The 26,101-nt window shown below is 37.8% G+C and overlaps 1 protein-coding gene and 1 non-coding gene across 3 annotated transcripts in view; both read left to right on the forward strand.

Annotated features, from left to right (window-relative positions):
- The window catches only part of FREM2 (FRAS1 related extracellular matrix 2), a 210,410-nt gene that overhangs the window by 76,842 nt on the left and 107,467 nt on the right, over nucleotides 1–26,101 (forward strand). The window lies entirely within an intron of this gene.
- Nucleotides 10,651–10,723, forward strand: TRNAD-GUC (transfer RNA aspartic acid (anticodon GUC)). The gene has a single exon. It is a non-coding gene; the product is annotated as a tRNA-Asp (tRNA).

A 26,101-nucleotide genomic window follows, 5' to 3' on the forward strand; every position in this document is an offset into this window, starting at 1 on the left:
TTACAGAGTATCTTGAATGAAATTCTCCTCTCTGGGAAGTGTGAGGTATTTTGCTAAACAGAATTAAAAATATGTTTGGAATATTTGTGATAAAAGAAGAAATAAAGATATTCTTCCTCTCTACAAAAATATTATACTTAGAATTATGAATTTTTTCTGACCTAGCTATTATATCTTCTAGTAGTACAGTCAGTAATTTCATCAAAATATACTCTAGAAAAGACCTATTTTATAGACTGTAATATGAGCATTTATTTTCAAAATCTTCAAATGTAGCAATGTAAATTTCATGAACTAGATGGCATGTTTATGAAGACACATTTGTGATGTCATTTGACACTTCTCCAAGATATGTATGCCTCAGGAATTATGTCAGGTAATACAAGGATTGAATCTTATATACAAGGATTCTCCTTGTTTCTCAGTTGGAAGGATCTAGGTCTCAGAGTAGCCAGGTAACTTCCCCAAACACATCCATCCATCCATCCAGGAAGTAACAGAGCCCCCTCAAGTGTACTTACCCTTCCCATCCATTTGATGACGGACTTTTTGGACCAGAGGGTTTAGTTACTGAATTCAGCTGTAGTCATTTATTATCATTTACTTTATACAATTATAGTAAGCATATCCATACACCATTCCCATGAAATATATGAAATGCTAGTATTTCAGATCTGAGAAGCAAGTCAAGGCACCATGGCATAAAATCAATCAACTCTCTACTACCAATTCTTTCTCCAACTCACTAAAAATCACTTTCTTCAAGTCAACCAGATTGATTTTAGGACAGTGACTATCTAAGGAAATTACTGGAGCAAATATAATCCTCAAATTACATTAAAAATAAAACATAGCTTTTAATTTCAGGAGTCAAGAATGGGAGAGGAGGCTGAGGAGAACAGAAAATTAAAATCCCTTGTTTTTGATTTAATTATATTGTCATAAGAACCTGGCTAGCCATAGAATTCTCCTCTTATAATGTCCTAACCGGTTAAGACCACCCACGACTCATGGATTGTTGGTTAGGACAGAGTTACTACTTTTTAGTGTTTGGAGGGCTTTGGGGCAATTACCAAAAGACTGGACTAAAGAATACACTAATTGAAGAATAGATAACGTCAGGATTTTCACCTCGGAGTTCTACTGTGTTTGGACTTAATGAATGTTGGTTAATAGAGCACATGTATACACACACACACACACACACACACACACACACACACACGCACACAGATCCTCATATGTCAGGGGTTCTTTCCATTAGATCTTTTATTAGAACTATCATTTATGCAATTTTGCCTTCATTGCTCTGAGAACAGTTAAAAATACGTATATTTGACAGATGAGTAAACTGAGTCACAGATATAGGGAACTCCTTCAGGTTGTATAACCAGGCAGCTAGAGGCCAATTAGAATCCCAGATTCTTTCCTCAAACAGTAACTTTGACACTTATTCAGGATTGACATAAGAGGGAGGAATACTTGAATTCTTCTGGGTTCTCCAGACTGAGTTTTTAGGCATGTTTGATAGATGAGAATGAAGTCAGAGTAGGATCCGCTGAGAGACAAAAAGTTCTGCATCCTCTGGGGTGTACAGTTTTATTTTAGAATACTTTAGAGGTCGCTGCATCCTAACATTTACAGTATTCTTTCCTGGTATCACACTGTAATTTTTCTACCTACATGTGGAAAAAGTTTATTCTTTCTAAAGTTGAAATAAACACAAATCAAATCAACCTTAAGGTACCATTTTTTTAACGTTTTTATTGGCATATAATTGCTTTACAATGGTGTGTTAGTTTCTGCTTTATAATGAAGTGAATCAGTTATACATATACATACATCCCCATATCTCCTCCCTCTTGCATCTCCCTCCTTCCCACCCTCCCTACCCCACCCTTCTAGCTGGTCACAAAGGTACCATTTTATAATTATTTTATCAATTATATTACAAAGAAACTTTTTAAAACTTCACTTCAGGGATTATGGTGAAACAGGTACACTTCCAAACTATTTGTGAGGTTGTAAACTGAGAAAATAAAGTTGAAGAAACATCTGAATAAGGAGATGAAGTCAAGAACGCTATAATATTCCACTTGAGACATGGCTCAACAGAAGCAAAAATTTGTAGGCACATGTATGTCACCATGCGAAAAGTAGCAATCTGGAAATTACTAATGCCAATAAAAATAGAGCTTTTTAGTAATGGTATCTACATCAGAAAATGTTATGCAGCCCTTAAAATTCATAACTACAAATTGTCATATTGTAATTCTTCAAATGATCATTTAGTAATGAAATACATTTATTGGAATATTAGTGAAGAACCTGAGGAAATTCCCCGGTAGTCCATTGGTTAGGCCTCTGCGCTCTCACTGCTGAGGGCCCAGGTTCAGTCCCTGGTCAGGAAACTAAAATTTCAGAAGCCGCGTGGCGCAGCCCAAGAAAAAAAACCCATGAAAATGTTACATCCAAATAGGTCATCCATCCAGTTTTCTGGGGCCAATCAACACGTGCATTTTCATAGTTACAATCTAAAAGGTCAAACTCTGAAATTAGAAAGTGTGTTCCTGTTATCTGTGGCTTCATCCAAAGAGCTTTTGTATATAAGTGTGGGTAGCAATCACCTATGGATTTAGCTAAACCGCCTTCCATCTCTTTTGCTTTTACCCTATATGTCTTCTCGAGGGTAATTCAATGTAATAATGATAATACAGACTTGGAAAACACATCCTCCTTTGATAATTGCCTCTTTGAATTAAAATTCCAGATCTAGTACTTGGAATTTTACGGGAAGAAAAACAGCATGTATTCTTTTCTTTTTTTCTTTTTCCCTAAGCTAATAGAGGGAAGAAATTAGAAAACTAATAATAATAAAATAAATCCAAAAGATAACAAGAAATGAGAGAAAACAGAACATAGAACAGAAGAAACAAAAAAGAAAGCAAATATTATGATAATAGATATAAAGCAAAATGTATCGATAATTATATTAAATGTAAGTGAACTAAATGTTCTAATTAGAATATAAAAGTTGTCAAACTGGATAAGAAAACAAAACCCAATTATATGTTGCTTACAAAAAGCACACCCTTGAAAAAGCATGTATTCTTTTATCCCCTTCATAATAGAGCATATTTTACCTGATTTCTTCTCAGCATTTAACTCTGTAATTTTCCTCTTCTAACATTATAAGTATTCTAACATGAAAGCACTCCTGTCCCTTTTTAGTTTTGTCTCCAAGGAAATCCTCTAGCTCTTTATTATGATGTGAAATCCAGTCTCACGTAACTATTCCAGGTATGTCCCACCCTCAGCCCTAATGACTGCTAATCACTCCTCAACTTTCAACTCAGATGTCATTCCCTCTCCAAAGTTGCTCCCAATATCTTGATAACAAAATTAGCCATGCCCTTTTTTTGTGCTTCTATCCCTACCTTTCTTTAGAACAAGAATATTGTATTCTGATTATTTGCTAATGTGAAGACCTCCATTAGTAGAGAAGAAACTTTTTCAAGTCAAAAAAAGGTGTCATTAATCTTTATACCACAAGGCCTATCCAGGGGTGAACACACAGTAAATATTAAACAAATATTAAAAATAAATGAATAGACAAATGGCCAAAAGAAGCTCTATTTTATATAAAGATCAATTAAATAGTATTCTACAAAAAGCTCCTATAAACAGTTCCCAGGGGACCCTTTTCATTCCCTTAGAACATTCTCTTATCCTAGCATTGATTTAAATCCTTGTGGCACCAAAAAAGATTTTTCGTAAAGCTTTCACATTTTTAAATACATGAAACTATTTGCTGTAAAAATGCCTTTGAAACCTTCAGTGAAATATACTTAAGATTGAAGAGATTCACAGTAACCACCAGTTTAGAGCTCATGTTATTCTTAAAGAATTCTTTTCAGGAAAAAAAAGTTGTCAGTATGTTATATAAACAATTATACAATTTTAAAATTTAAAAAGAAATCAACATTTTCTATAAATCACTGAAATTTTAAAGTCAGCACCACTGCCTTAAGTATTTTTAGTGACCCCAATTTTTTTGCCTCATGTGAGACAACTTTATGACAGGGAGAGAAGTAGAAAGCTATATTAGCATAAAGTATCCTCAGTTCTTATTAAAAAGTCATTATGTACTTTTTTTTTTTTTTTTTTTTTTTTTTGCGATACGCGGGCCTCTCCCTGTTGTGGCCTCTCCCATTGCGGAGCACAGGCTCCGGACGCGCAGGCTCAGCGGCCATGGCTCACGAGCCCAGCCGCCCCGCGGCATGTGGGATCTTCCCGGCCCGGGGCACGAACCCGTGTCCCCTGCATCGGCAGTGGGACCCTCAACCATTGCGCCGCCAGGGAAGCCCTGTACATTTTTATGTTTCTTGTTTGCTTGTTTCACGTCTCAAAGCCTGAGCATCAGATTCAAGATACTTCTTTTTTTTTCTGCAATATTTCTCTCTTTTTTAAATTTTTATTTTATGTTGGAGTATAGTTGATTAACAATGTTGTGTTAGTTTCAGGTGCACAGCAAAATGATTCAGTTATACATATACATGTATCTCTTTGTCAAATTCTTTCCCCATTTAGGTTATTACAGAATATCGAGTAGAGTCCCCTGTGCTATACAGTAGGTCCTTTTTGGTTATCTGTTTTACATATAGCAGTGTGTCCATGTCAGTCCCAAACTCTGACATAAATCAAGGTACTTCTTGATGGGCAGAAGAAGGAATTAGGATACGTGATCATCTGGCCCGGTATATTTAGTAGGAGGAGCCCTACTTTTTGCTCCATTATGAAAACTGGTTTGCTGCTTCCTCATTGAGGTCTCATATGACATGGGCACACCGTCTATGAGAGTCTCTCTCTGGTTTTGGCACTGAAACTGGGCGTCAGACATGATATGCGTGTTGGCCATTATAATGTGTCTGGTCCATAGCCAGACATGTGTTGCCACTGTCTTTGACTGTGCACCGCCTAGCGGTGCCCAGTTTTTCATCCGCCAAGATCCCTAATTCATATGCTATTGAAAGATATAAATAGCTTCTTGACCTAGTAGAACAAGCTGCAAAGTCATTTCTGTATATGAAATGTCAATGAAGGACGAGGCTTTCGGAATTGTATTCCGTACTTGATGGCTGAATACTCAAGACCCCAGGAGACTGGACGCTCTTAATACTGGTTCAGAAGAAGCACAGCTTTTCGCTGGAAGGCGACCAGTAACTTCAGGGTTTAAGGCAAAGTCATTATTGATAATTAGCTTGAATTTAAAGCAAAGGCTGGAAAAAGATAAATAAGTTCAGTAAGTCGGAAAATGAGGTCTGAGTACCAGCATTAAAAGATTTTACGGACATTCCGCTGAGAGAAAAAAAGCAAGCATTCTTGGCAATAAAGTTAATTACTAGTGACATGAGAACCAGAGGAAAGACACTAGTGCCTCAGGGGGTTATAATAAGACGGTGAAGTAATGTCAGGCACTGATACAAGTATTTTTAATCTGTAAGAGAGCACAGATCCACTAGAATACAGACCCTGGGAGGAGATGCTGGCGACTATGGCATAATGTTTGTAAGCCTTTCCTTTTTCATTGAACGGTTCAGAACAGTTCCAGTCATCAAGATCTTTCTATGCCAGATCCCTGCCTTTAAAAGCATGAATCTGGGGCTTCCCTGGTGGAGCAGTGGTTGAGAGTCCGCCTGCCGATGCAGGGGACACGGGTTCGTGCCCGGATCCGGGAAGATCCCACATGCCGCGGAGCGTCTGGGCCCGTGAGCCATGGCCGCTGAGCCTGCGCGTCCGGAGCCTGTGCTCCGCAACGGGAGAGGCCACAAAAGTGAGGGTCCGGGTACCACAAAAACCAAAAAAAAAAAAAAACATGAATCTGTAAAATACCTGTACTGTACTGTCCATGAAAGAATTTGTACCTTTTAAATAGAAAAATATAAACTAAATTTTATTAGTTATTATTCTTTAGGTTCATTCCAAAATTATATGTCATATGGCTGTACTGTTTTCATTAGCTTTAGTTCACAGGAAACTTTTCTTAAATCATTAAATCTTCCCGTGAATATGAATCCTTATTAGACACATTTTTAGAGGTTTAGCATGGTTCTATATTTACTCTCAAAACAAATGATAATCACCTTTTAAAAACTAAGCAAATCTTTCATAAGTGGCTAAAATACCATAATCTCAAATCAAATATTTATTTATGGTATATATTACATTACTCAGTAATATCTCAGTCTGTCTTTTTAAATTTGCTCTGCGTAGCCGGGAGAAATAGACCATGGTGTTCAATGGCTGTTGTCATTAGTATGATTCTATATTTGCTAGAACCTATAAGAATACAACAGAGAACCAGAATGCAATGGAAGAGAAGGTTCAGAGTTTCTATGGTGAAACTTAAAGAGTTTCCCTACTCACTTATTTATTGAATTATTCAACAAGTATCTTTGGTGCCCCAACTATGCTTCAGGTGTCTATTGGGATCTTGGAAAATAATGACGATCATGGCAGTTATGACCTCTGACCTGAGGTTCTGATAGCTGTGGATGATAAAACAGTAGACAAATACAACACGTATACATTGTTTAAAGTATTATGGGGGTTATAATTAAATCCAAGATAGAGATGCGGATGTCAGGAAAGGCCTCTGAAAGGTGTACTATTTAAGCTTAGACCTAGGATGAGATGATGCACCAGGAAGAAGGGAGGAAGAAATGTTTCAGGTGGAGGGAAAAGCGCGTGCGATGGCATCGAGCTTGGTGTGTTCAAGTGACCAGAAGAACATCAACACACCTGGACCTCAACTAACAAACCAGAGAGTGGGACAGGATGGTGCTCGGGAGACAGACTGGGGTGAGAGCCTTATAAACCCAGGGCAGTAATTTAGACTTCGTTCTGAGGGAAAGAGAATGCCCCAAATCATTTTCTTTAACTTTTTATTTTATTTTGGAGTATAGTTGATTAACAAGGTTGTGTTAGTTTCAGGTGCCCAGCAAAGTGATTGATTCAGTTATACATATACATGTATCTATTCTTTTTCAAATTCTTTTCCCATTTAGGTTGTTACAGAATATTGAACAGGGTTTGGGACTGACATATACACACTGCTATATTTTAAATGGATAACCGACAAGGACCTACTGTATAGCACAGGGAACCCAAATCATTTTAAAACAAGGGAGTAACACGTTCCAGTTGATGTTTTCAGATGATGACTCTTGTAGCTGTGGAGAGTCAAGGGGACGTATCAAGGAGAAAGCAGGGGCTGATGCAGGAAGACATCTGATACAGAGAGAAGAAGACAGGCTTGCGTAATTTCAGATCTCCATCTATAGTACTTACTGATGGATTGGATTATGGGGTAAGGAAAAAAGAGAGTTAAGCATGATTCTGGGTTTCTTGGCCAGCGGAGAATGGTGCTGCCATTTGTTGAGATGGAAAAGACTAGTGGGGCATGGAAAAGGTTGAAAGGAAATTAAGAGGTCCTTTCCAACATATTAATTATGAGATGTCTTACTTCTCTGAAATGTGTACACAGGAAGGTCAACCTCTTGACCCCGCTTATCTTCCTTTCCATCCAAGCGAGGGGCACAGCCTCTGGAGTTAGAACTGGGACAAATACCAATTGGTGATGTGACCCTGAGCCAAGAGACTGAACCTTTCCAAGCCTCAGTTTCATTTGTAAAGTGGGACAATAATAGTACCTAGCTAATAGGGTTCTTTTGAAGATTTAAGTAAGATTATTCGTGGAAATAGGATCATTCATGCAGCACAGTTCCTGCGGCATAGCAAGAACTGTGCAGGTAGCTACTACTATGAGGGTTTCCAGAGCTTCTCTTTGTTTGTCTTTCTTTATTTTTTTTTTCCTTGCTTATTTTCCCTCTCTCGCTCCTTCTTCTGTCCTTTTCTTTCTTCGTTTCTTCCTTGTGCTTGCTTTTCTAAACTGTGTATAAAATTTGACTGTCTATTTGTTTTTGGTGGAAAGATGGGATATACAGGGACAAAAGTGGAAGAATAATTAACACTTCTTCAATGCTGAATCTAGAGGCTAAGAATGCTTCCAAAGTTACTGGACCACTAGTAAAAGTAGCTAAACTCAGATTTCCATGAATCTAATAATAATGAGTTCTCACTTTGGCCAAATCATAGGAATACAAAACACTGTACTTCTTTTCACTGTACATGTTTTATTTCTCTTTTTTAATGACTGGAAATATAAATTGTATCGACTTGAAAGTTAAATATAGTAACATGCTTTTACCAAAATGTAGTACTCCAAAACGTCTTGATTTAGCAATTGTGAGGTTTGAGGGACAGTTTTGATCGCAAGTCTAATACTCTGGGACACAACCAGCCAAAGACAGTGGTAAAATACCATGTTTGTTCAGGTCTTAGAATCGCCTAAATATATTTAGTATAGAATGCTGTACTAAACTATACTGTAGTATAGTTCTGCGGCTGACAGATGTTCCATTTAATCATCATAAAGAAAAAAACAAATAAAAGCATCTTTGAGAAAATTAGTAAATTTAAGTAATAAGAAGAGCATATATTTTGAAATTCTCCATTTATGTCATTGGAAAATAAGTGCCGTGGATTTGTATATTACTCTTAACATGTTCCTTAAAAGCTGAATATTGCTTATGTGAATTATTTGCAGTAAACAGATACTTCTTTTTTTAAAATTAATTAATTTATTTGGTTGCTCCGGGTCTTAGTTGAGGCATGCATGTGGGGATCTAGTTCCCTGACCGGAGATCGAACCCGGGCCCCCTGCCTTTGGGAGCGCAGTCTTAACCACTGTGCCACCAGGCAAGTCCTCAGTAAACAGATGATTGGGTAATATGTAGATTTTATTTAACAGCTTTATCTGTTTCTACCTGATAAGTTTTACAGCCATAGGTCTTTCTGCAATATTCCAGTGAAGTCAAAGGGAAAAATGTCATACCTAATCCCAATTGCAAATAAGGAAAAATATGGTTTTTTAACATTGTGATAAAGAGAGGAATGTGTGGACCACACACACACACACAAAATAGAGATGTTTTGGTTCTTGCTTCACAAATGTAGATTGATTTCATAATGTACATTTCTTGGAGCAATAATGTTTGTGTAAATGAGGGGGAAAAAGTTTTCCTGAACCTTTTCTTTTAGAACAGTTAGTGTAAATTTACTAAAATCATTAATTTATTGATCTGTTTCTGCCCCTAAGGATAAAAAAATCAATGGCCAAGTAGTGGTATCATTAGCGATTTTTCACTTAGGGAATGAATATAAGGTTAAGAAAACAGTGTACCTTTAGGTGGTTCACATTTAGAATTCTCATATTGTTGTTATGGTAGAAGATTCCAGAATAAATTATTCAGGTATGGCTAAGTACCATTTCACATAAGACTCACTTTTTGCAGAGGCTATTAGCATTCTTGGTACCAAGAAATCAAAAGAAAAGATTAAGGGAACAAAATTATCTTGCTATGTTTGGTTTTCAGTTTAGAACTATGTTTTATTCTTCTTGTTAATTTTGATTTAAGCTTGGAAAATAGCACCTTCATAGTATTTTGATGAAGGAAGCCAGGACACAATTCTCCTCTTTTTGTTTCAAGACAGCTCTGACTACTTTCCTCCAAACTGAGAGAGCAGAAGTGCCTGCTCTCTATTTCTTTGCTGGTTTCCTCTGTGCAGAAATATCTAATCATTTCATCTTGGTAATGCCCCACCTGTTACCTTTAACTTCACTTACATAGTTATTAGAGGCATGATTTGAGAACACTGAAAACAGTGTTTTTAGGCATAGCTCAAGAGAGCCACTTCAGAAATTGAAAATAAAGTGGTAAAACTGGTTAGTAGACTTCAGAAATCCAAGAGACAGAGAAGAACCATTTTGTGTTCCCATAATCCTTCTCTTGCTTTACTTTATTTTTATGCAGAAATAGCCCCAAATTAAATGCACGGCATCATTCCTATAGAATTAAGAAAAGTAGGCTACACTTAACCATTTAAGAAAAAGTTATTCTTGCTACCTAAACCTCAAGAAGCATTTTGTTTCACCGTATGCATAGCCATACAGTTACTAAACCAGTCAGTTTTACCTGCTTCCTGAATTTCTGTTGAATCAGATTCCTTCACTAACTCTATGGCTATTGATCCCATTAGAACCACATCAGTGTGGCTTATCTTAAATGATTTATTAAAAGTAAACTGCTTAAAATAATGAGTGGCACAGAGTAAGTGCTATATAAATGTTAGCCATTTTTCCCAGCTGTAATATAGTAAGCTATCCATGAGAACTATCTCTGTTTTTTACCCTTGTTTTTCATTGATGTATCCGCAGTGCCTGGAGCATATAGTTGCTCAATAAATGTTTACTGAGTGAATGAAGGATTTTTTTCTAATGTAATTCTCCTAATGGATCTCTTCATCTCTTGTCACTTTCCCCTCTGACCCAGATACACTTTGTTTCTATAGTTACCTAAAAAAACAGTTGTGATTTTTAAAATTATCTTTAAAAAAAAAAAACCTTCTGTCCTTCCGTCTGCTGCCACAGTTCATTTTCTACAGTGCAAATCTGATACCATTATTACTTTCCAACTCACAATGGCCTTTTGTTATGCACAGGATAAAATTCAGACTCTTCTTGGGAATTCCCTGGTGGTCCAGTGGTTAGGACTCCACACTGTCATTGCTGAGGGCCCGGGTTCGATCCCTGGTCGGGGAACTAAAATCCCACAAGGTGCACAGTGCAGCCAAAAAAAAATTCAGACTCTTCTTGATGTACCAACTAGCCAAGTCTAATCTATCCAGCCACACAGCCTTTTCAGGATTCCTGCACATGCCACATGCCTTTCCTTTCTTCTTTGGTATCCTTCTGTTGTCTCTGCGTGAGATTCACTCCCATAGTGTATTTTCTCCCTGATTTCTTCTACCCCTGTAATTAAGGTCAGACATCACTTCCTGTGTGTTCCCATAACTACTAATATTTGTATCCAGGGACAATATTCAAAGTATTGATTTGTATATCCATATATTGATGTAAATAATAATTTAAACCATTGTCAATTATAAAATTATATATAGACATACATATGAAAGTGTATACATGCACATTCATATATCTATAATTACTTAGCAAGTGATATAAGTGGCAGTGCAAATAATTAATAATAGCATAATATAAGAAGGCTGTTAATATACTATGCAGTATAATATATTACACATATATATGTTTTATAAAAGTGCTTACAAGTATAAGGTTACAGTACAAATCACTCATCAAATCACTAATAATTTTAAAATGTTGTTTTGATGTCATCTTTTATGAAAGCAGCTTTCCCAAGCTAAAGCATACCTTCCCTGGGCCATGTTTTGACATAGGATCAAGCTCTTCCCTTAAATTGGTCATTATTAAGTGACTTGTAACACTAATTGGTAGAAAATTTCTCTCAGCATCAATGATATTGTTCATGGTGTTTTTGTTGAACTAAATCAATTATATCCAAATTATTTCTAAGCCCTACAAAATACTTGAGGCTCGTATATTCAATGTCTATGTATAGATAAAGTCACAAAATTTATTCACTGGAATGCAAGGTTTAATTAGGTGGAACTTCAGGACCAATGAGAGGCTGGGTGTTAAACAGTGTGAGCTCTTCCAGGCATTTTGGGCTTGAATTCTGACTTTGCAAGGTTTTAAATAATCTTTCCGTCTACTTGTTAATCAGTAGAGATGCATTCGCCATTTTAACAATCAGTTTACAAGCTCAGAACATACCACTGTGTACTGGAACACTTTACGTACAACTGCGTTTGTAAAGCTTCTCCTCTGCAGGAGCTGCTTTCTTCATATTCCTGTCTCCTTGTCCAGGGCTTAGTCTCCACATGGCACTTAGTTGGAAGTCAATAAATATTTAGGGGATGAAGTCATGAATAAATGCTGAAGGTAAATAACTAATGGTTTCTATTTTCTCTTAAAGTTGTATGTGGAGTATCTTGAGAAGTCAAGAGAGGAATCTAAAGGAAAATAGAAAAGTCTTACCCGTATAAAAGAATGTGAAATAAACAAAAGCTTGTCTTGTCTTGTCCTTTAGCTGTCTTCCAAACACACAGAGGTGTATATGAACATATACTTTCCCAATATTCTTTGCATAGAATTTATGGTGACATCCAACTCTTTGTCTTGCTTATTTTATAATGGAGTTCCTCTTCTTATGTGTATGCCTGGATATGTTTCCAGTTTAGACACTTAGCTTTTAGACATTTAAGCTTTTGTAAGTGCTGTAATTTCTTTGACTTAGTTATTATAATAAGCGTGCTGAATCTTACTGATTTATGTTCTAAACACCACTGAGAATGGAATGAGTTTATACTCTTAATAGACTCACTTCACTCCCCTTTTCCTCCATCATTTTGACAAAGCTGAGAAAACTGCTAACCCCTTCCCCTCCGTGTTCCCACCTCCACCTCCTGTATGTATGTGGTAAAAGTCAACATCCATAAGAAAAGGCACAGCGTCAATTAAATGTTACCTGATAATCGTTTCATTTAATTTGAGAGAACAGTAACACTGTAAGAGATAAAGTGAATTAGCAAAGCATTGGAGATTCTTCTAAATAAATAGTGTTGCTAAGTGATGTGATAAAGTAAATGTGTTTAGAAATAAATCAGTCTCTACTTTTACCTGCCTGATTAAATATTCACTGTATGAATTTTTGAATAGATCTTTATTGGGAAAAACACTGTATGAATTTATATAGTGAAGGCGGTGAAGACCATGTTTACAGAGTCTTTAGAATTATAGATACAATATAGCATTTGATTTTGAGATTTCAGAGAAAGGCTTGTCTTTTAAAAAGAAGATTCCTAAAGTTTTACTGTGTTGATCAAGTCACTAGCTTTCTTTATTCATGTAGAGATGGTTTCTGGGTGTTGGTTGGTTGGTTGGTTTGGGCATGCCATGCAGCTTGCAGGATCTTAGTTCCCCGACCAGGGACTGAACCCAGGCCACCAAGTCCTAACCACTGGACCACCAGGGAATTCCCTAGAAATGTTTTTTTGTTTGTTTGTTTTGTTTTGTGGTACACGGGCCTCTCACCGCTGTGGCCTCTCCCGTCGTGGAGCACAGGCTCCGGATGCGGAGGCTCAGCGGCCATGGCTCACGGGCCCAGCCGCTCCATCCTCCCAGACCGAGGCACGAACCCGTGTCCCATGAGTTGGCAGGCGGACTCCCAACCACTGAGCCACCAAGGAAGCCCTCTAGAGATGGTTTTTTAAAGTCTTATTACTTATTTAAAAGTTAAAAATAATTTTAGGATTTTAAAGCAATTTTTCCATGAAAAATACTGAAGAGAACTGAGTCCATGTAATTATAAAAACATCAGTTAAAAAGAGCATTTGACACTTCGTTATTACTTTCCTCAAATACCCACAGTGCACAAACAGTTTTAAATACAGTGGCTTATCTTGTAGATTCCAAGAGTTAAGGAATTAGATGCAAATAGGGCAGACCGGAAACATAGGTGTGTAGACCAGTTGTGATTAAGGGCTCTTCTATAATTCTCTAGAAAAACATGATTCTGCTTTATTAGGTAGTTGCTTAAGCCATGGTGATTGAGTTACCTGACCCAAGGGGTTTTTTTATTGTTAATAATAGATACAACTGATTTCATGATTAAGGGTCTTTTGAATCTACCAAGATAGCTTGATACAGGTTCTGCCATATTCTTATTTCTTCCTTAGGGATAATATATCCATATGGACCCCTTCTCGTATTTTAATGATCATTCAGTATCTTTATTAAGTAAAATTCAGAAAGTATTTTATATACATTTTCTGTTTTTATCTCATCAGTTACTTTGAGTCAGGACAGTACACACACACACAGATTTCTCCTGTGGGATCCTAGTATGTATCACCATTTGGCAACCAGTTTTACACTTTAATGAGTTAATAACATTTTCCTGCTACCAGTTCCAAAACTGGCCTCTTAAGCAATAATATGAACAAAGACTGAAAATTTTTTTTTTTTACGTTCTGAGTTACTCCTGGATGGTAATTTGATTTGGCATTTAATTCTCACAGTTAGGTGGCTGTTATCAGACACGAGTCTTCTGTCATCCCCATTTCTTTTAATGGTATGTCTATTCTCTTAAACATGTTTATAAAATATTTTTGGACCCATCTATATTCTCTCTTCCATGCTAAAGGTGGAATCACGCTGTATTCTTGTTGCTTTTAAGAGTTGATGAGACCAAGACCCGCCCCCCTCAGCATTCCTTTTCCCTTTTTAGTATTAATGGAAAGAAAGTATGGTTTATAATGATCTTTTGAACTTTGAATTCCTGGCATGCTTATTCAGAGCATCTACTAGCTCAGAAGTCATTTTACATCCCCAGCGATAAGCTATACATAAACAGAGTTTTTTTAGTATTTGCTAATAGCTCTTGTTGTACCAGTTTCTCTCTGTGTGTGTCCTTCACTATAGAAAGTTACACAAATATTGATACATTTAAGAGATAATTCTATTAAATCTATTAGACAATTATCTGTTAATTACATGCCCTCAGTTTTGAATGTAGCCATCATTGCAAGATTTACGGTTGGTAGTGGGCCTGCAGATGGAAGAGATAGGAAACAGCATGTACTGAATACTTCCTGTGTAACCAGCAATTTACCCAAGTCAATTTATTGGATTATCAAAAGAGCAGTCAGTACTTTCTATTATTGCCATTTTACCTAGGAAGAAAGTGAGGCTTAAAGAATTAAAATAAATTTCTCACTTACTGTATTAATTTCCTATTGCTGCTGTAACAAATTATCACAAGCTCAATGACTTAAAACAACATAAATTTTCTTATCTTACAGTGTGGAGATCAGAATTTTAAAATGAGTCTGACTGGGTTAAAATCAAGGTGTTGACAAGGCTGTGTTCCTCTGGAAGCTTTGGAGGGGAATCTGTTTCCCTGCCTTTTCCAGCTCTTAGAGGTTGCCTGAATTCTTTGGCTTGTGGTGCCTTCTTCCATCTTCAAAGCTGGCCGTGTAGCATCTTCAAATATCTCTCTGATGCTGACCTTCTGCTTCACTCTTCCACTTAAAAGATTCCTTGTGATTATATTTTGCTCATCCCGATAATCTAGGACAAACTCTCCATCTCACAGTCAGCTCATTAGCAACCTGAATTCAACATACAATCTTAATTCCCCTTTGCCACTGACATACTCACAGATTTCCCTGGGGGTTAGGAGGAGGCCGTCTTTGAGGAGCCATTATTCTGCCTCCCAAAATAATCCTGTTTGTAGGAAATAAACCAAGTGATAAGTCAAGTCCAGGTTTGCCCACATGTTGGTGGGATTCAAGGGGCACGAGACAGGTCCTCCTGTGCAAAAATGTCTCACCCACTGCCTGCCGTAATATCTGAAAATCCATCGTTAGAGCTAGTTTCTTTGAGGTTCATATGTAAAAGTCACCAAGAATCCCCCCAAGTAAAATTCAGATGTTACAGGTCCTCAGGAGAAGATTTGTCAACAGCTTATTGAATACAAGGAACATTTCAGGAGCAGGAAGTAAGGGAAAAGGGTAGCAAAGAAAGTCACTAGAAGGGGAAGTGTAAGGATGCCAGTTTTCTTCCCAGCTTATTACATCATTTGGCTCAGAGCTAGTCTTAGTGGTAGGATTTCCCCCTTACTTGGGGATATGAGGCATGTACAAACAGGGTTGTAACTTTTCTTTGATGTATTTTCTGTATGCTTAATCCTTATTTACTACTCTCTTGTTGATACTTGACAATTTAACTCTAAAGAAAATCAATTGGCCCACTCTCAACTAGAACGGAGATGCCCATTTGTCTAGAGAGGTTGACACTAAAGGGACAAAATTTCGTTGACTTCTTGGTATGTGCAAGCCACATTGCTTAAAGATGTAGGGATTACATGCACTTTAGCAGATACGAATTGTGTCTCAATTCTGGGTAGATACTGACATACAAAAGCCTGGGTTTATAAATTCAGACCAGAATGATCTATGCGGATTAAAGAAAGCTACCTGAATCATGCCCTATAAAATTCGGTATCTGCAGTGTCCCATGTACGCAGGCAGGGGTTCTGAGCCTGAGCTGGATGAGGGTGAGGGTAGGTTCCCAGCCTAAGGGGCAGAAAGCTCAAGTTCTCAGTCCAAATGCATTGAATTGAAGAGGCTGCATAGTGCTTTGCAAATACTTTATGAGGCAAATGACAGACGCTAAAGAAACCAGGATCAAGCAACCCAGTTCAAAAGAGAGGGAGAAAGACTGAACCTAGACAGCATGGGGCCCCTTGACCTCCCTGGGGTGAGGAGGGAGATGTTAGGATGCCCAGAGTGTTGGGATCCGAAAGAAGGAGTCCTGTTTCTAAGATGTATGTATTATTACTCTCCTCAATATGGATCCTGTACTACTTAGGTATCCTCAAATGTGGAGGTAAACCAAAATATTTCTGATCATGACTTTAATGAAAAGCAGCACTGTGATTATTACAGTAATTGTGTGTTTGGTAGATGCAGAAGGAAAAAAAAATCTTGTTGGCTGGCAGTGCATTGAAATGAACTCCAGATGTCTCTAAAACTTCAGGAAAATGAAATTAACTGACAAAACATCAGAGCAAAGAGACTAATGGCGAGCATCGGTAGGGACCAGGGAAGGTGAACGAGAGCAGCCCCAAAGAAAGGAGCAGCCTTGGATGAAGACAGCAGACCAGAAGGAGAGCAGGGATGGCAGAGGTAGCCATCTGGGGTAGGGAAGTAAAGCCAGCCACATAGCTTTATAGTCAGTAGGTGCATTTCCTGTGGTACAGTGGCAAACTGATCCTTAAGAACAGTCCCATCACCTGCACCAGAGCAAGGATGGAGGTATCAAAGATGACATCTGCTGATGCTGATCCAAAAGGCAATTTAATACCACATTTTATGAGAATAAGTAGTTGGCCAGGCTATGCATATTCAAGCAACAAAATTTCAACAAACTGTGAAGCTGCAGGGGGAAAAGGTATTAAAATTTCATAACTCTTATTTCTGAGACTAGTCTAGCTCTTGATAACATTTTAGCACTGATGAATCCATTTTGATGAAATTTGCCAAACTTTATTCCAAGGAACAGTAAATTAAATAATAGTTACCCTTGCATTTTAGTGGAATAAATACAGGCTTGTTATCTCCTTATGGTACCCAAAGCTACTAGTGCCAGAAAATAAAACCCCGAAAATACAAAGTTTAAAGATGATGATAGTTTCCATCCTTCCTGAATACTACCTACAGCTTAGAGAGAATGATTTGTCAAGTCAGGCTTCAAAATCACCTGGGGAGCGTTTAAAAATCCCGAAGCCCAAGCCAGCCCCAGAAATTTGAATCTCTGGAGCTGGCACACAAGCATTTGGTACTTTTTTTTTTTAACTCCTCAAGTAATTCTAATATGCCGCCAAGATTGAGAAACACTGACTTAGAATAAGTTCTAAATCCTGCCTGGAATTCTGACCTCTTTTTTTAATTTAACACTGATTTAACTGACTAAGCGAAGTCTACGTTGCTTGAGAAATGGTTCTCAAATTTTAGCGTGTAGGACTTGTTAAAACAGATGAAAAGGCCCCGCCCCTTGAGTATCTGATTCAGTAGGTCTGGGGTGGGGCTCCGGCACACTGGAAGCACATTTTGAGAACCTCTGTTCTAGCAAGAGGATGTAAAGATAATCAAGCAGAGTTTATACCTGGTAATATTTTTTCCATCCTACTGTCTATCCACTTGACCTCAGATTCAATCTATGACCCAGAGTTAATATCAAACATGAGATTTCAGATACTTTCTGTTACTCATTTCTGCCAGTTGAAGAGGTTTGCAAAAAGTTTTGCTGAATGTTGAAAATTTAAGCTTGGAGGTATTTCAAACCCAGCTGGAGGTGATCATGAGGGTGTGCTGCGGTCAATGTGTTCATTCATCTTAAATCTGTTAATATCTGTGTCTGGCACGAGCTTGTTAACACATGCATACATTTTTCATTTTGTCAAATATAAGAAGAAATTTTTGACAATATACTACTTATTTAGAGAAAATTTCCTTTGTATTTACCTATCCACTGTTTGTTTTTCCCATGCTTATCAATGTTGCTGGGAGAAAAAGACATATGTCCTGAAATAGACACACTTTAAAAGTAAATTATACTTGTTTTGGGGCTTCCCTGGTGGCGCAGTGGTTGAGAGTCCGCCTGCCGATGCAGGGGGCGCGGGTTCGTGCCCTGGTCCGGGAGGATCCCACATGCCGCGGAGCTGCTGGGCCCGTGAGCCATGGCCTCTGAGCCTGCGCGTCCGGAGCCTGTGCTCCGCAACGGGAGAGGCCACAACAGTGAGAGGCCCGCATACCGCAAAAAAAAAAAAAAAAAAAAAGTAAATTATACTTGTTTTGAAATACACTTTGTAGGGAAGAAAAGAAAGAGATGAAGTTATAACTAGGACTTTTGGGGAATTATACATAACCCCCAGCGTATTTTATAGAAGCCACAACCAGTAATCTGGGTTTGTAAATGGAAATGCAGACACACGTTCATTTATTATTCATTTATTCATTCATTAACTGTTCCTTATCTAGCAATTTTGTGTCAAGTACAATACTAGGTGCAGGATTTGGAACAATGCAGAAAACATAAGGAATCCTTGACTTTATAGTTCCTACAAGGAGAGGAAAAGGAAACAGTGGACAGGTAAACAGGTAAAATTTTAAAATGGTTATAGATCATGATGAGTTGGTCTACAAAATAAAAGGAAACAAGTAGTGGGTGAGATGGAGAATAATGGAAAGATGGGGAAATGTAGGAGGTATTTTAACTTTCCTAGGTAAAGCCAGAGAAGGCCCTCAGTAAGCTGTATTCAAGCTGAGCCCTAATAGGTGAGAAGGATTTAGCCCAGGGAAGACTTGGGAGAAAGTGAGGCACTCAGTAAGAACAACGGAGGCCATTTCTGCAAAGGTATGAGGTAGAAAAGAGCCTCGCTTCTTCAGAACTGAAAGAAGACCAGGGTAGCTGAAAGCACAGTGAAGTAGAGGGAAAATGAGTAGAAGACAAGTCATTCAGAGCTGTTTAAGGTCCATGGATTCCATCTACAATACGGTGGGCGTCATGGAAGATTTCTAAGTAACTGATAGGATTAATCTAATTCTATTCGTTAGAATTAATATAGATCTAATTTTTGCGGATCTGTAAAGAACTGATTTGGGGAGTTTTCAAGCTCAAGTAATTGGATACAGAGAGAGGCTTTTTGCTGGTGTGGGGCTCTGTGATTTGGGGAAAATGAAAAGTTCTGCTTTAAACACGTCAAGGTTGAGAAGTCTCTGAATGAGGCAGCAAGTGCACAATTTCACGTGGGACCCACAACCCACTGAAGTCTGGGCCTGTTTTGAAATGTAGGTTTCGTTGTTGTTCAGATATGGTGAGGCCAACAGATTAGGGTTCAATGCTATTGAAAAGATAGTTTGTTACTCACAGTTCCCAAGAGGAGGGGGTACATCAGGTCACACGGGGCCACACAGGGAAGCCCCAGGGTTGGTTAGCAGTCTCTGGGGTATAGGTGCTGTCTCTAGCTGTCTGGTACCTGACCCGGGGTGGTTAGGGCAGAAGAGTATTGCCTCCTGAAGGGTAAGAACCTGACAGAGGAGTTGGTTCAGAGTGCATGCTCTGGATTGGTTGGTTTGCATATGAGAAGCATGTTATTAGGAGCAAGACCCCAGACTCCAGAACATCAAGAATACAGAAAATAATAAATTGAGAGATCGGGATTTACATATACACACTACTATATATAAAATAGATAATCAATAAGGACCTACTGTACAGCACAGGGAACTCTTCTCAATACTCTGTAATGGCCTATATGGGAAAAGAATCTAAAAAAGAATGGCTATTTACATGTATACCTGATTCACTTCGCTGTACAGCAGAAACTTAACACAACATTGTAAATCAACTATACTCCAATAATAATGTTTTTTTAAAAAGGGCTACAGAGCAGCATCAAAAAAAAAATACAGACAATAAGAAAATATAGTTAATACAGGATTGGAGGTATGAATTTGTAAATGGCATCTATTGCGTGTACATGGAGGACAGGGTGGTAAATAAAGTCTGAGAACTACCCACCATTCCAGATACCTATGGTAAATGCTGAAAAGTGTATCCAAAAGAGAGGTGGAAAAATATATTCTTTAAAAAAATTTTTTTTCCATCCACTAGTAAAGATTATGGCCATAGGGAGCCTAGACAAAGAAATTGCAGCTGCTTCCCCAACCCCAACCTGTTGCCCAAACTATGCTTACCTGATGCTAGAGGTGTGATTGTGGGTGGAGGAAATAAAAATATTTACCCAGCACGCATATAATGAACTTACAGCTGTTGCTGCACCTTAATTTGGAATCCGATAGCTGCTTCTAAAAGAGTTAAGTGGTGGTTCAGTTAATCGGTAAAACTTCTGCCAAGCTTCTAGGTATTTTAATTAAAACAGTTGAAATGAAAGGTGGTGATTGTCAGGCCTGACAAAGTAAGATTCTCTCCTGACTTTAATTAAGGTGCAAAGGAAGTATTGTTTTAATTCCCCCAAAGCTTACTGGAGGTTGTTTTTATGCTTTGGGTACAATTTCAGCCATACTCAACCAGCAATTTTCCTCTATTGCACCAAAACCCCTCTAAATCGTGGGTATTTAAGTTTTAGATTCAAGTCTAAAGGATAGAAATCTTTACCATATCATCGACATAAGTCATTTTAAAAGAATCCCTCTGGGTAGTGTACTATTTTACTCATTTATGTAAAATGCTGTAAAAAACACAGATCAAACTTCTGCTCTTCAAATGCATTTGAAAACTTTTCTTTTATGGATAAAATATTGCAGGCTGCCTGAAGGCAGGGACCACGTTTGTTCACCATCTTATCTAGCACCTAACAGCGCTTGGCACAGAGTAATTCATCAATAAAATCTAGTGAATAAATGAATGCACGGACACCAATTACAACGGCAGCAATTATCATCTATGTAATAAGTGTTGCCATGTCCCTCCCGCTTCTTACATTGCATAGCCTCTCAATATCTTTCTTTCTTCAGCCCTGTTTTGCTTCTGCCATAATATTTCATAATTTTATTATATAATTTTAGTGATGGGAGAAGTGGAACAATTCAGATCTATAAAATTAACTATATTTCTCTTTAATTATAATAACAAGTTAATCCAAGCTTGTTACATGAGCATGGCTTATGTGCAGATAGTTACACAACAGCAACATTGCCAAAAGGGTCAGCTGACTCAAGATGAACCTTATAAATGCTTATTGGACCTGGGGTTGGCCCATTTCTCAGATGAAGAAAATTAGGCAAGTAGAGGTTTAGGATATACTTAGATTCACACGGAGAGTCAATGGTACATTCAAGACTAGAATCCGGGCTTCCCTGGTGGCGCAGTGGTTGAGAGTCCGCCTGCCGATGCAGGGGACACGGGTTCGTGCCCCAGTCCGGGAATATCCCACATGCCGCGGAGCGGCTGGGCCCGTGAGCCATGGCCGCTGAGCCTGCGCGTCTGGAGCCTGTGCTCCGCAACGGGAGAGGCCACAACGGTGAGAGACCCACGTACCAAGGAAAAAAAAAAAAAGACTAGAATCCTCAGATAAACTTTGCTCTGGTGAGCACATGATATCATAAATAATGCAGAACATGGTATATTCTTTTCCTTTCTTTTTTTTCTACCTCGTGGTTTTCTGAGTCTCTGATAAGGACCAGGTTACCTGTTATCATTGGTAGGGCTGCCAGTGTTAGCATTTTTCACCAAGCAGGATTAATACTACAGGAGTGAATATACAATAAGCGTGAGCTTTGGTTTTCTCCCTTTGGGTTATTGAGAAGGTCAACTATCAAAGGCTTTGTGTTTGAGATGGAACGTACTCTCAGACTCCCTACCCTATCATTTCCATGAATATGTTTTATAAGACACTAAGCTCATGAGATATCCCATGAAAAGAGTTTCATAGTAAACTCTGTTTGGGAACTGCTGCCTACTTTATCCTCCTCCTAGAGAGTCATAATAGTTTAAGAGCTCTGAAGAAAAGAAACCTTTAACTCAGCATTTCCCATACTCATTTGATCACAGACATTTTCTTTTTCAAGTAACACCAATGAGTATACTATAGGATTTGTCTTCCAACAAACACAGTTTATTATGCACACTATGAAAGAGAATGATGAATTTTTGTGCATATGATACTTTCCTTCTGAATTATTTTATTTATGAGATAATAGCAAGATAGGAACTTGTGTGTCATTCTTGAAATGTATTGCTACATAGCTGTCCAAAAAGATAACGTAATTTTGTCATAGCTTCAGGAACATCTTAGCAGATAATTTCCATTATTGTGACATCACCAAGATTGTGAGTTTTTAAAATGTTATTGTAATAATTATCACTAAATTCTAGACCAAAGAGGAATTTGCGCTAATTTTATTTCTGGCATCTTCAATGTTTCTAAAGGACTTGGATTTGATTCTCACTCAGCTTCCTTTACCCATGAATACTTCTTTAAAGACCCTATACCCATTTGTGAGTGATGTATTAGGACAAATACAGTATTGTGATATACGGACTGAGGCTTTCTTTAGACCTTTGCCCAAGTGTTAAATGTGGGCTCTGTCATACCTAGCAGTTTAATGTTTGTGGTCAAACTGTGGTCAATATGTTTCTTTCAAAGGTACATAATTATAGAGTATTTAAACTGTAGTTTCCTATGCTGAATTAGTAACACCGGGAGAAATGATAGTCTTATCTGTGGTCTGGCAGTAAACATGAAGTATCTTATGTTGGCTAACTATCTTTTATCCAGATTTGTTAAATGATAAAACAGAGACAGCTGTCAGAATAAAGCTACACGTGTATGAAGTAGATAAATGAAGAGGAGCAATTTCTCTTTTTTCTCTTTTTTTTGGGTACAATTACAGCACAATTGTTTAGGAGTAACGAGGGGAGTGAACCCTGATGGCCAAGAATTTGGAAACAGTGTTAGAACACTGCCTTTGGCAAATGTTAAATAAACCAAGCGTCCATTGTCAGGCACCTCTCACGGCAGTCCTGGCTCTAGTTGCAGTGTGAAGAGGTCTTTGTCGTAACTGGAATTTTTTTTATTTTCTGGTGGACTGTCCCAGTATGCTTCTGGTGCATCTGTATAAAAGCGAAAGTATGGGGGGGAGTGGATTTTTATACATTTAACGTCTTTATAAGTGATTTGTCTTTTTGTTTACAAAGTGATTCTCCACCATTATTCAGTGGTAAAAACGCAAATGGAATCTAAGAACTTCATATATGGAGTATGCACAGGGGAGGTGAACTTGGCACCTCGGCAATTAGTAAAGGCACTGAGGTGCTTGCTAGAGGGATTTCTGTGAGCTTTTGCTTTTCTATCAGTGTGAATCAGTATCCCATTCTGGGAGAAAGGAATGCTGCATTGCTGGAGATTCTCATTAAGACTTGGCACTTTCTTGGAAAGAGTTGCAAGAAGAAAGTAAAAGAATTATATTTGACCGATTCCTCAGGCAGCTAACCCTCACTCCCCATCCGCCCCAGACCTATTATTTGCACCTATGTGATTTGAGATGTGTTCATGACTTATTCTTACAAGTTTAAAACACTTTTATTCAACCATGATTTGTCATCTAGATAAGGCTCCTTGCCTTCACTTTATAGGTGCAGATAAGATGAGGAAAATAGCCAGAGATATTATTGTTTGTATATTTAAGGAGGGAAAGATCAAAGACACTATTTTTCTTCAAGTTTTGAAAGTGTAAAACCTAGCCAAATACACCGAAATGACTATAAAAGTATTTTTATGCAACTTAATTTTAAATAAGCTTTTCTTCTTCGAAGTCCTCATCTATGCCTTTGCTGAGAAATACTAGTGCCGCTATGATTATGGTTTAAACCAAAGGATCCATCATTTTCTTTTTAGACTTAAATTCAGACGCAAAGCTTAATGTTTAGTGTTCCATTTCTGCCTACCATGTTTTAAATAACAGTGCTCCATTCAAAATTTCATATCGGAGAACTCTCCATAAGGGTGGCAAGAAAAAAAAAACTAAAAAAGACTGAGAAATCTATGTTAACTTCCAGAAGATGTAGCCACTGAGGAAATAATTTCTGCTTCACTGACTTTATTTTACTTAGTAACTAATTTAGATATTAAATCAAGAAAATTGTAATGACTGAAACATAAAAATTAAATCATTAAAATTATTCTCACATAAATGTCCTGAAAAACAGCATATGGATGTTACTGGGGGCTGGGGGACGGGGGTGAACAGAACTTATAAGATGTCAGTGAGAAATAGCCAAGCGGCAAGTCCTCTGTTAGACAGATTAGCTTATCAAATGGGTCTTTTATGTCATCATCTGAGGGAGTCAGGTGGATGATATAACTTATTATCTAGCCAGAATACTTTTGAGAGAGAAAGGGGACACTAACCATACTGGACGCCAAGACAACTGATAGAAACAGGAATCGTCCTGGACAGATAGAAAAGAATGCTCAGCCTACAGTTTATGGATTCTCACAAGGGCAATAGAAAACCCCTCAGTGATCATGCTTCATCGTTATTTACTGTGTTCAAGGCAACAACTCTGAAATGAACAGAGAGGCCCATCTTCCTGGAGCTTGCTTTTGTGATCAGCTGAAAAAATAAAATATTTGCCCAGGATAGAGTGATTTACAAATAGCTGGCCTTAGTCTATATATAACTTTAAGTGTACTGTAGAAACGAAGCAAATAATGACAGTGGACTTAAAAAGAGATCCCATGAATTAACAGTATTTGATACCTGGTATAAAGCAGGTGATTCTGAATTTCATTTTTAGCTGTGTCATGTAGAGCCTTAAAATATTACACTAGTTCATAACAGCAGTTACTGCATATTCAAGTTAAACTGGTGACTGCAAAAGATACGTGAAATATGTACGTATCCCTTTTCATTTTAAAGCATGTAATATTAAAGGTGCTTAAACTCTAAGCTTGACTAAAATCCTCTTAAAAGAATTTAACTAAGTTGGAAAAAATGTCATGTCTTCGTAGTCCTTTAGAGTGGAAAAGTTGAATATCATTTGCTCTAAGATTTTTAATATTAAGATCACATATATGTCAGAACTTATAGATTCATGCTCTCTGTCAGATCTTGCCAAGTTCCTTCCTGGGCTTTGCTAATCCATGGACGTTGCCAATGGAACAGAAATGACTGCTAATAATAAAACATATATTCATTAAAATGTATGCTTTATTTTCACTTAATAAACTAGTGAAAACCATTATTTTCAAAGTGTTCTGTCTGTAAATTCAGTAAGTGCCTATTGAATTCGTGTTGTGTATAAAGCTTTGTGCTAGGCTTTATATGGTGATTCAGAGATCATCAAGACACAGCCCCTAGCAGGAAGAGGTGTAGCAAGGAGGAAAGAACTGACATTGGTGTCAGACAGACTAGGTTCAAAGTCCATAATTTAACTGCAGTGTCTGTATGGTGCAGTCCTTCTAAAATAGCACTAAAGCTTGCTGGAACTGAAAGAACTGATGGACGTTCTGAAAGGAGGAAATCATCCTAGCAGGTGTAATAATGGAAGTTAAGAAGAAACTAATAAAATAATTGCCAAATAGTGAAGATTCAGTATGGACGTAATGGTGAATCTGTAGAGAATGCAATCAGACATGGTTTGGGGAACTGCCAGAAGAGCTTAGAATGCTGATTGGGAGGGGTCCCACTGGCTTGGGAAACAGTGAGAAATGTTATTGTATTACTGGGATATTGTTTCAGTAATTGACAATGGTTAAAGAACTATTAAGGGTGAAAGTGATGCCAGAAGAGGATCTTTGACAAGGACAGTATGAAAGACACTTCATTATGGAGTATTTGAGTTATCTACACAGAGGATGGCAACAGATGATGGAGAGAGGAAAAGGATCAGACACCTGCTAGAGTCATCAGGTAAAGAGGAAGGGTGTCTCAAAGGTCTAGGCTGAAATATGGGATCCAAAGAGGGAACTGGTTTTCAAGAAATGGCAGTAGAACCGCCAGTTTCTAA

Source organism: Kogia breviceps, chromosome 16 (genome assembly GCF_026419965.1).
Source record: "Kogia breviceps isolate mKogBre1 chromosome 16, mKogBre1 haplotype 1, whole genome shotgun sequence".
Classification (NCBI taxonomy): Eukaryota; Metazoa; Chordata; class Mammalia; order Artiodactyla; family Physeteridae; genus Kogia; species Kogia breviceps.